The following is a 12,386-nucleotide window of genomic DNA, read 5'->3' on the forward strand; positions in this document are numbered from 1 at the left end:
CTGCGGGTGCGCGAAAGGCTATTGTCCACACCAGATATTGTGGCATGTGCACGTGTTGCTGGAAAAACTTCCTGTCACACTGGGTTTTTTGGTGCAGCTCTGGGCTGTGGCGCTGGCACCAGGCAGGAGCGTTCCCAGCCCACCGGGAAGATGGCTGCAGGGGGCATGGTTTTTTCCCCTTTTGGCTCCCCTGTGCCTTCCTAGCTCCAAGACAATTAGCAGCAGCTGCGCAAAAGGCTATCTTCCACGCCAGGTATTGAGGTGTTCGCGCAGCCGGTTCCTGCCGTGCTTCACTGTGCGGTTCTCACTGCTGTATCTGCAGCCGCTTTTGGGTTTTTAAAAAGAACTAGTTCGACTTCAAATGCCAACCCATGGTTTCCCCACACCACAGTGTGTCTGCCGGATATTCAGCTGGCTTACTCACTCATGTCAGAATGCAGACTCTGGTTCCACCAAGTGCACGGTCCCTGTGGATTTAGCAGACCTTGTTCAGCTAGTGCGTCACTGGAACTGGTGTTCTGGGTCACTTTCTGGCTTTTATCTAGTATTTTTTAGGGAGGTGTTTTTTTGCCCTGTCTCTCCTAACTGCCTCTGGAAGATGGCGGTTAGGAGAGTTTTTGCTTACAGATTTTATGCTGTGATCTTGGGCATTCCTCCCAATTCAGGTTGGTGTATGATGAGTGGATGGTCATGTTTGTCTCCCTGCAGTTATTCTGGATTATTTACTAGTTGTTTCTGGTGTTTTTTTAGTTGTTCCAGGGGGACTACTTGGCTTCCGCTCCTCTCTATGCCATCATCTTAGATCAGGAACCCGCTCTTTAGGTTTCATTTGTGCCTTTACACTGGGAAGGGGAAGGTGGGGAGGACATATGGAACCACAGCCTCCCTATGTCTCTAAAGTAATGAGCCTGTGGAAGGCTCTGCTGGAGCCCTGGGGACTGTGCCTCTCCTTTCCCCTAACAGGCTCTGAGGATCTGGAAGGTAGGGGAGGAAAACAGGTGGGAGATTTCCTGGCACCAGCTGGGGGGCTCCCAGACACGGCTGCTGGGTCAGCTGTTACCTGGAGTTAGTTCAGTGCTCTCCACTGCCTTTGGGACTCCTGAGCATCAATTGGCAACTCACTGGGCCACACCTCTCTGAGCCCGTGTCTTCAGCTATTAACCAAAAAGGGAAGGAGACGGGGCACTGGGATAAAACTCCCACCTCGTGGGGCTGTAATGAAGATGGAATGTGCTAACATGCAAAAACTCCTAACACAGCGCCTGGCATGGAGAGGTGCCATCTTCAGATGGAGTCCCGTGTCTTTATGAATGAACCTGATCATGGGAAATCCTGGAGGATTCTCAGCTTCACGACCTTCCTAAGCACAAGGCACATGGGCAAAAGGAGACTAGTTCTACCACGAGGAGGAAGAAGTTATTTTTTCAGCCAACCTTTTGGTTGCCACTTGATGCTCTCATACTTTCAAAAGGAAAGTAAACCCACCTTTGATGCACTCCACTAGAGTGCACCATGGTGGCTCCCTTTTCACTGGAGTCGTTCCCCAACCCCACCCCAAACTGGAATTGTTAAATTGGTTATGATGGGCCACAGGCCAAAATATGCCAGATGGGTGGTCATAATGAAGCCAACAAAACTCTGACGTCTTCTTGGCCCACCCCCCAAGGAGAAAAAAGATGCACAAGAAACCAGCCAGCAGGTGGGCCTTGGCTCTGCCTGAGGATCAAGATTCACAGGAGACATCCAGAACCTTGGCAAAAGGTCCCAGGAGCCACTGTTCGAGTGGCTTCAGCCCCCCAGGATCAAGAAGGGCTTCTAGACTCTTCTGAGGGGAAGGAGCATGGTTGCAGGAGATGAGGCTGGGAGGAGGAGCAGACTGGCCTCAGTGTCCAGCTTTCCCATGAGCATAAAGTCTCCAGGTGTCTTGTTGAGGGTCCCCAGAGGCCAGCCGACTAGCAAGGACAGGAGGGGATCTCAGAATAGGAGCTGGAGCTCCTCAGACAGCCAAAGTTCCCACACCCAGGGCCAATCTTGGGGTCCTCCAGGCACTGGTTGCTCCCACAACTGACAGCTTTGTCATCAGCCTGCCAGGTACCAGGTGGGCAAACCTCAGGGCACTGCTCATCATCCAGCCCATCCACGCTTGCAATGTCATGTCAAAGTCATTGTTAATACCATGCTCCATATCTAGCAATGCACATATCCTCTAGCCATCTTCTGGTGGGTGATGCATCCTCTTCCTCTAGAATGTCATCTTTGTCTGCATCCTGCTCTTCAGTTGGGATGCTGAGAAGGTTGATATCTGGAGACTGCACTGGCATCACTGTTTCTTCTGATCAGGTCCTGGTGGCAACCTAGAGGGAAGGGAGATGCTCTACCCGTTCTCCCATGCCGGGGGCAAAGTAGGAGCCAGACCTCATGAGACCCTGTTGGTGCTGGTCTGGGGGTGCTGGCTCTGGGAGGACACCGTGGTCATGACAGACAGGGTTGGCCTACTGCTGGCAGGGTCTTCCCAGGAGGAAACTATGGAAGAGATGGGTCCCTGTGCACGACAACAGGCCAACAGGTCCTGATGATGTATACCACATTCCTCTCCGAGGTGCTGAGCAGACTGCCTCTGCGAGAGGTGCGTCTCAGACTCGTGCCAAGAACACTCACCTGCCTCTTCCTCAACTCTTCCTCAACATGGAAGAATTTGGGAAAAGACACTTGGAGAGGCTCTTTTTGCGCTTGAGTCCTTGGCTGCCACAGTCAGGCGTCCTGAGAGGGGGCAGATGGCCATGACTGCCATAGGGGACAGCATTCCTGTGAGGTGGCCATCTCCAAGCACACGAAGTGGGGAGTCCATTGAAGGCCTCCAAAAGAGGCACCTCTTCATAACCTGCTGGAATGCTCCCCTCGGAGTCAAATGCCTGGGATGAGATGGTGGGGTGAAAGCTGATGGGGGACTGGGGGCTCAATCTCTTTCTCCTGTCTCGGAGCTGAAGTGGTGCCTGGAAAGGCAGGTGGCAGATGGGACAGGTGTTGGCTGGGGAATGCAGGGCGGCTGCACAGGTGCGACAATGGCCGAGGAGGTGACAGAGCAGAATCAAGGAGTCCTGGACATCTGAGAGGCACACCACATGCTCAGCACTGTCATCACTCATTTCGTCCTCAGCCACCTTGGAATCTGGTGTATGGAACTTGCTTCCAAGTGCACGGATTCCTGAAGGAGGTAGCTGACCCATCTACTACTGTTTTCTCTTTGAGGGGCCTGACACGGAACGTTCCATCTGTGTGCTTTTCTGAAGTACCCAGCAATCCCTGGCAGGGGCCAAAATACTGACCTCCTTCCTCCACCATGGCGTGGACCAGTAAAGGGGAAACCTCCCAGTCCAGATCAGAGCTGAGCTCCTCTTAGCTCATTCTGAGGGGTCCACGGGGAGGGAGGGCAGGGAGGACTGCGGACATACCCTAGCTTGTGGTGCCTGCTCTCGGACTGCAGGCTGCTGTCTTTGGGGGTGTAGCTGGCAGCACCATTCTGGAACCCTCTGTGGCCTGAGAATAGATGGTGACAGCCTCCGGGGCACCAGCGTCCAAGGTGAACCCCACACTGTAGTGGACTTGAGCTTGGCCGGTGCCTCTTCTCCAGGGTTCCTCACACCCTCAGCACATCTCCACTTGTCTCCCTGTGTCCTTTCCAATGTTGATCAGGCTTCTCAGCGTCTTCCTTGGTTCTTGGGGAGTGTAAGGAAATGCTACCAGGCTGTTCCCCAGAAGTTCAAATTGCTGCTCTCTCCAAACAGGGAAACTTCAGGATGAATCGAGTCAAACATTTCACCTCCCATAAAGAGGCAGCTGGCAAAATAGTTTCCGGACTTGGGCCAGTACACGGGCTGTCCACCCTTGGGCAGGTCGGGATGTCCACCTCCTCCAGGTGTGCTGCCCCCCCATGCCTCTCTGGATCTGCAGCTGGGCAGCGCGGTGGCACCTCTGCCAAGGGGGTTGTTCTAGTTTGCTAATGCTGCCGGGATGCAAAACACCACAGATGGATTGGCTTTTATAAAGGGGGTTTATTTGGTTACACAGTCTCCAAAATGTTGCTCTGTAAGCTACAGCTTCTCTCTCAGCTCCTGTGCATTCTTCAGTGTCCCTCTTGGCTGCAGCAAGCTCGCTCCTTCTGTCGAGCTCATATAGGGCTCTAGTAAACTAATCAAGGTCCACACTGAATGGGTGGGGCCACACCTTCATGGAAACTATACAATCAGGGTTATCACCCACAGTTGCGTGGGGCGCATCTCCATGGAAACACTCAAAGAATTACAATCTAATCAACACTGTGTCTGCCCACACAAGATTACATCAAAGATAATGGCGTTTGGGGGACATAATACATTCAAACCGTTATGGGGGCTATGGGGCTGGGCGCAAGAGCCCCTTCACCAGTGTCCCCACTTCCACCCTTATCCTGCAACAGCTTATTCTCAACCCAGCAGCTAGACTCATAAAATAAAGGTCAGATTATGTCCCTCCTTTACTCAAAAGCCTGTAGTTGCTCCCCACAACTTTCAGGGTAAAAGCCCAAGTTCTTAGGTTTGTGGACAATTTGGCACCTTGTTCCTTCTCTGATCCAGTCTCCTCGTACTCTCCCTTCCTCTCCGTCCTCTCCAGCCCCACAGGTCTCCTTGCCTTCCTCAACCACGCCAGGCACATGGCACCCCAGGGCCTTTGCACTGACCATCATCTCCCCATAGCCACGTCCATCCACATCTCTCGCCTACTTCAAGTCTGTGCTCACATTTCGTCTTCTCACGGGGACTCCTGGTCACCCTCCAGATCCCTTTTCTTTTGCTCTATTTTCTTTCTATAGCACTTTTGCCTTCTAAATTCCAACTTATCATACTCATTGATTTTGAAATTGTTTAATTCTGTTGTCCTCCACTGCCAGCTCCCTGGGTCAGGGGTTTTTGTCCGTTTTGTTCCAACACCTAGAGCAGTGCCTGGCCCTCAATAAAGAAGAGCCGAGACGGTGAACAGTCGTCAGGAAAGGGTGTGTCAGAGTCACCCCTTCTCTCCAGGCAAACAGCCCACACAACTGTTCTTTCTTAAGTTTGAAATAGACTCGACTGATTTGGCTCCATGTGTGCCATCCAACCAGGGCCAATAGGAAATGGGTCTGTTCTCAAGTGCCAGCTTTGGGGTGCAGTGGCTGAGGGTGCTTTGGAAATGGAGACACTCGGATTCGAGTCCTATCTCTGCCAGCTGAGTAGCTTGGGATAGGCCACTTAACCGCAGCGTGCCTCAGTTTCCCCATCCGTCAAATGGGGATTAGTAAAACCTACCTCCTGGTGCTGGCATGAGAAGCAAATAAAACAAATGCATTCATGAATGTCAAGCAATTAGCTTAATGTCTAGCACATAACAAGCACTCAAAAAGAAAAATTAGCTAAAAACACATTTGTAAAAGGCAACTGTTTAAACCCAAAATGCATTTTCCAGAGAATCAATAGGAAAAACTAGAGCTCAAGAGAAAATTTGGTGATTGAACTGAGAATACATAATCAAGCTAAAGGCTAGTGTCGATGAAATGAATATTTATTGAGGACTTATTACATTCTGGCCCCCAAACCAGTAACAGGTGGGACTTACTACAGCACTGCACAGCTTTATTTTACCTTCTGGCTCTGGACACATCAGAGGGGTTAGAAAATCAGAGTTAGTGGTCAGAGCTCAAAAGACGCTTAGAGATGGCACATTCTAAACTCCATCCTTACGGGAGAGCAAACTGAGGACAGGGGAGGGTGTAACTTCTCCGTGTCATACGACTGATTTGTGTCTCAGATGATGTGCTCCCCGTGAAGGGATGCTGTGAGGACTGATAAGGTACGCAGGTGAAGGCTTTTGCAGAGGGGTAGCTAGGTGCCCAGGGTCACACAACCAGCCAGTGGAGAAGAGAGGAATTAGACACAGGTCTGCCGGGTTCCAAAATCCATCCTCTTTTTGATGCTCAACATGATGTATTGGCACTCGGTTGTTATATGAAATAAAAACATGTCCTCTGCAAGAAAACAATGTCCCGGTATCTTCTATATGACAAACTGCTTCACTGCTTTCAGTCTCCAAATGCAAAACTGAGCTGCATTCCCGAACTTCTCTTTTTCCAGTGTTCTGTTTCATATCATAGTAGCTCTCACAGTTCCTAGCAAATAATGGGAGAGGTTTTCAGTTTTGCTTCTTGCCTGGAGGAGAGGAACTCATTAATGAACGCTCCCTCTAGTGACCATTAGTGGTGTAAACTGTCCAAGACAGCACAGAGCTCAAGCCCAACCTAGCAGCAGCTCCCGGATCATTTGCACCTAAACTGGGGGGAATGGGTGGCTGTGGGACTTGACAGATGCTGTTTGGAAAGTGCACTATTTGATTTGAGCTGTATGTTTATTTGAGGAGGGCTTAGGAAATTGATGGAGATGGGGGAGGGAAGCTCAAGGCCCCCTTGCGTCTTCCACCATCCCTGCCCCCACTCCCCTTAGCACTGCCACTGGGTCATTCCTTCAGTTTCACTTAACTAAATTTAACGTTTATCACGTCCTACCATGTGCAGGGCTGTACGAAATACAGAGATTAATAAGATCTTTATGTTTACTTGCAAAGATTAAAACGTGGCAGGTTGTTCCGTTCAACCTGCCGAGCACCTATTGTGTGTCAAGATCTGGGATCTGCAATTGTTTAAAGATACTAATGGTTAGCAAACTCCATTGTGAGGCAATGCACACAACCTCTGTGCAAGTGGCTGATACGTAGTGTGTGCTCAGTAAATGTTGGCTATCATCATCATCATTATTCATCATCATCGTCTTCATGACCACTGGTCAGGGATAAATGGGCTCCTGGAAGTCAGGGTGTACTGGTTTACTAATGCTACCAATATGCAAAATACCAGAAATGGATTGGCTTTTATAAAGGGGGTTTATTTGGTTACAAAGCTACAGTCTTAAGGTCATGAAAATGTCCAAATTAAGGCATCAACAATTGGGTACCTTCACTGGAGAAAGGCCATTGGCATCCAGAAAACCTCTGTTAGCTGGGAAGGCATGTGGCTGACATCTGCTGATCCCAGGTTATGTTCCAGCTCCTCTCAGTTCCCGTGCATTCTTCAAAATGTTGCTCTTGGTGTGCTTTTTGTCCTCTCTTAGCTTTTCTGGAGCAAACTCTGGGCTAGCATAATTCTACTTTCAATGGCCATCTCCATAATGTCTCTCTCAGTTGCTCTCCAAAATGTCACTCACAGCTGCTGAGTCCTTTCTGCTTGTCAGCTCTTTATATGGCTCCAGTGACTTAGAAATTCAGACCCACCCTGAATGAGTGGGATGACACCCCCATGGAAATTATTCAATCAAAGATCTTGCCCACAGTTGATTGAACCACATCTCCATGGAAACACTAAATCAACAGGTTCCAACCTGATCAACACTAATACATTTGTGCACACAAGATTGCATCAAAGAACATGGGGTTTAGGGGGACATCATACATCCAAACCAACACACAGGGTAAGAGAGAGATAGGGCTTTTCATGTAATAAAGTGAATATCTATCTATCTATCTATCTATCTATCTATCTATCTATCTATCTGTATCTGCTTTGGTTCAAATGCTTCCTTCTCTCATAATGCATCAATAAAGCTGGGAAAAAGAAGATGGGCTTGGTTTGAGTGGTTTTTCCCTTTGTCCGTTACTCTCATCCCAACTGCCCACAAGTGCCAGCCACAGTAGAGTGGGGTCTTGATGGAGGAAGCCTGGGGGAGGCAAGCACCTTCTCTTGGCCTCCTTTTCCACAACTCCTTCCAAGAGGAAGGCCCAGAGGATGAAGTCCAGGTGGTGAGCTCAGGAACCCAGGAAAGGGACCGAGGTACAAGCCACTTGGTCAAATTGTAGTCTAAGTCTACTGAAGTTGAATAGGTTTCTTTCCTGCAGGACTTCTCAGGGCCTTCACTGTGCACCAATGTGACCTCCCAGGAGGGAGATGAGTAGGTAACATTTCTCAGGATGCTTTGTCAAGGAACAGCTCCCAGGGACAAGTATTCAGAGCGGGGAGGCAGAGAGTCCCTGGGACCTCACAGGGGTGCGGGTGTCTGCACAGCCAACTCAGATGGCAAGTATCCACGGTGCTTCTGAAGATCAGCCTTGGCCAAATGCAAGCTATCCTGTAAAAGGCTCAAGGACAGTTTCTCAGATGTCTCAAATGTCTTGGTCCTACATTTGGATAGCTGAAGACGATGATCAAAAGATACCCCACCCCACCCCCCTGAAAATAAGACAGACTGTTCTGAGTGACTGTTGGTGGATGTTCTCCTTGATCTTGGGGCTCAGGGACCACTAAACACAGCAGAGGGCCAATCAGAGGGTTTATTGGTTTCCTTTGACCAAAGCTCAAAACAAGCTACCCCCAAAAATGCATAAAGTAACCTAAGCAAGGGGCCCAAAGGCAGAAAAAGTACAGTAGGCTTCTTAAGTGGTTTTGCTTCCTAAAATCTGAGGTTTAGCCCAAGGACTGAAGCCGAAACTATTATTCTTGCCCATTGCTAGGGGACTGCTGACCTAAATCAAGGCATGGAAAAAATCACACTGCATTTGGACTTCTTCGAACAATGGAAGAAAGAGAGCTGCTATAATGTATAATGGATAAAGGCAGAACTACTTGCTGAGCCCCAAGCATTAGTGAACCTCTGAGTCAGAAACAACTGACAGGTTATAAGGGCACTTGCTGGGAGTCATCGTGGTCAGAGATGGCAGCCAGACAGAACTGCTGGTCAAGCGACACCAACGGCCTGCAGTGATACCCCAGGGAGGGAGCGTGGAAATAATTACCCAACCCCACCTCTTTTCTCCTTCCAGTCTCCCACTGGCCCAACCCAACTGGAAGTCAGCTGAGTACAGTAACAGGTTTGCAAACATTTTATTTCCATGCTTTGGTCAAGTATTCAAGAGAATCAGTTCTAATATATTTATAAGTACCATTTAAGTCACTTATGCAAATTTAAATAAATTTGCAATAAAAAATTCTCTTAGCTCAAAGTTTAAGAACATATGATTTTAAGTTTTGTTATGTATATTATACATACATATCCATACATACATATACCTATACATCTCTTCTTAGGGAATATTGGCTAAATATCAGGGAGATGTCTTTTGTTGTCAGGTCTTAAATTAATCACTAGGCTCTTTTAAAGAGGACGTAAAGGTTCAGATTTTAAAGAGCTGAGTATCAGCTGAGATAGTTTTTATTTTCCCTATTCAAGATAACATTAAGCAGTATTTAGATATATTGATGCATTTTTTTTCGCTCTTTTCTTGGTGAGTTCCTCTCCTTGAATGGTTTTATATGGCAAAGGAGAACTGGAGGGTCTCATCCCCACACTCACACTTCATGTCTTAGAAGGGGAAAGAGGGAAAGAAGGGTGGGGGGCACCACACAGAAGGAGGTGCATAGGAATTAAGCCGACCCAGGGATGAGATATCCAAATGATAGGGCCAGAGATGGAGGTGCAAGGCCAAGCCAACGACACTGTTGGGTACTTGGGCATAAACATGGCGTAAGATCTATTCTCGGGCTCTTCAAGCTCGTAAACTAATAAACACCCATTTTTCTTAAGCTTGTCTGAATTGGTTTCTGTCACTTGCAACCAAGAGCCCTGACCAATATTTCTCTCCATCACTCTGTTCTGTTTTCCTCTTTGTAGATCTCACTTTCCACTCTACAGTCTCAGCAGCCCCAGGAGTCATCCTGCAAGCTTCAACTGCACCAGAAGGCTTCTCTTTCCCTCTACTGCCAGCAAGTGGCCTGAAATCGAGCTTCCTTAGTATTTCTTGAGTCACCTTCCCAATCCTAATGGGTCAAGAGAATGAAAAGTGCCCTCCCCAAGACCTTCCAGGACAAGGAGGGCAGGTGGGGAGTTGGCCCACTGCAATCTCATGTACGAGAATGGGAGAGGGGGCTCCCCAAAAGGAAACTTGGGGAGTTGCTAACCGTGAATGGGTGAGCACGTGCCAGACAGGCAAAACCAAGAGACATCCATTACAACATGAAGAAATTAAAAAGCAGAGAAATAAGTCTAAACTTTCACCATTGGTTATTTCTGGTTGTTGAGAATAGGAATAATTTTTCTCTGTTCTTTCATTTTTTCCTCATCCTCTTCGATGAGTATGCCTTAGTTTTAGAATGGGAAAATTAAATAAATTTAATTAAAAATTTAAGAATGCTTAGCATCTCTGTGGCACTAATTGTTATCTATGTATTACTTTTATCTTTCCAGATAATTGCAAACTCCTTGTGAACAAGAACTGCCTTCCTATCATAGTACTAAAGACTCTATTAACAAATGTGAGTCGAGTCCTTACCGAGTGCAGGCATTTTTTCCAGATACCAGGGATACAGTGTGAACAAAACAGACAAAAATGCCCATCTTACATTCCATCAGGGGAATCTTGTACAAAAGTGGAGAAGCAAATGATGTAGTCATTCAAAGGTGATTGGACCAATAGAGAAAAATAAATTGGGGGAGGTGGAAGGGGGGTCCCTGGGAGGGATGTGCATGTTGCCATTTTGAATAGGGTGATCAGGGAGGGAATGAGCATCCCAGGCAGAAGGAGCAGCAAGCCCAGGGCCCTGGAGGTGTGAGTGGGCTTGGAGTGTCCCAGGAGCAGCATGGAGGCCATCATGGCCAGAGGGAGATGGGTGAGGGTGAGAGCGCTGCAGGAAGGGTCCATTAAGGAAAAGGGGACAGCAAGCCCTCGGGGGCCTTTGCAGCGGGCTGAGGACAATGAAGCCAAAGTGCTTCAGGACAGAGCTGAGTCTGCAACCCAGGCTGCCTCACCTGGTCCCTGCTCTTCCTGCCAGCCTGTCCCTCTCTATTTCTTGGAGAGCTGTTTTGACACTTTGCACTATGTCAACCCACCCTAAGTGTGATTTTTCAGGCTTTTTTTTCAGCAAGGCTGGATCTGTAAACCTTACTTATCTCTTCCCTACTGCTGTCCTCAGCTTTGGGACCAAGCCAAGATAAGCCTCTTGGGGCCTGCCCACCAGGCATTATCAGAGAAAAATCAGCAACACCTCCCCTGGGTCTCATCTGGCCATGACCGATGACCGTGGGGCTTTCCAATGGTGGGCAAAGTTGGGGCAAAACTCACGAAAATCGTAATAGCTACTGTTTATTGAAGGATTACAATATGCTGGGTGTCTGCCATGAATTCTCTCATTTTTGCCTCCCACATCCTATTGAAGTACTGATACCCCATTTTAGAGGTGAGGGGACCGAGGCTCAGGGAGGTGAAGTAGCTGTCACCGTCACACAGCCAGGAGGTGGTGGAGACGGGTGTCACCCAAGGTTTGTTTGGCTCCAGAGCCATGCAGCTTGCACTGCACCCCACCATCTAGGAAATAAGGGGGAGTCTTGTTCTGGCAGCACTAAAATTAACACTCCCCTTCCATGTCCCATTGCAAATGAATCTTGTCAAATGTTTCCAACCTTTTTTTTTCCTGGCAGGGTTATGTCATACAGAGTAGACAGTAGTATCAATATTGTTCAAGCCCTCCATTGCCAACTTATGAAAACATCCCCTATAACAGCTGACACTAGAAACCACAAATTTCTAATAACGTTACTCTCCCTTCCCTTGTTCCCACACGATGACGCATAGCAATTAAAGACCCAGAATATGCAGTGTTCTCTCTCCCTTGTTTTCCTGTTGTCCTCCCTGGTGTCAATCAGGGGTCTCGCTCTTGCTGGGATAGGTGTCCCCTTGCGGGGAGCAGCCCAATCACCTACAACCAGAATCCTTGAGGCTTCCTCAAAACCTCAGGGCTCCCACCCCTCCACTTTGGGCAGGTCTCTTTACCTCCTTGGACTTGAATTTTTTTCTTCCATAAACAAGAGGGGAGGGACTGAAGGCATCTGGGGTCCGTTTCTAAAACACTGATTTCATGATTCCCTGGTTTGGTATTCAGAATTTCACTTTCTGATGAAGCTGGTAGCCTTATGCAGAGTGGTTTGGAAGACGAAGAGAATGGAGGAGAGGGGTTGGAGGTCATGACTAAACGATGTAACACAGTGAAAGAATTAGATTTTATAAAACGACAATGGTTAAGAGTAAGCTAATCTGTTGGGGTACAGATTAAGCAGCCCCAACAAGCATCTAATAGGAGCTTCAGAGGAGAATAAAGGGTGTGGCAGAGACAACGTCAGAGGAAAATGACTGACAAGTCTTCAAAATTTAAAGACATGCATTTTCACATTGAAATATATTCTAGGAACTAAGCAAGATAAATAAAAATAAAACTTCAAGTAGACACATTAGAGTAAACTACAGAATACTGAGGATGAGGAGAAAAATCTTAGAAGCCACCA

At 48.0% G+C, this 12,386-nt stretch overlaps 1 pseudogene; it reads right to left on the reverse strand.

Annotated features, from left to right (window-relative positions):
* Positions 1-2,669: 2,669 nt before the first annotated feature.
* On the reverse strand, positions 2,670-4,723 carry LOC119516498 (annotated as a pseudogene).
* Between the last annotated feature and the right edge of the window lie 7,663 nt (positions 4,724-12,386).

The sequence above is a fragment of the Choloepus didactylus genome, chromosome 20 (genome assembly GCF_015220235.1).
Source record: "Choloepus didactylus isolate mChoDid1 chromosome 20, mChoDid1.pri, whole genome shotgun sequence".
Classification (NCBI taxonomy): domain Eukaryota; kingdom Metazoa; phylum Chordata; class Mammalia; order Pilosa; family Megalonychidae; genus Choloepus; species Choloepus didactylus.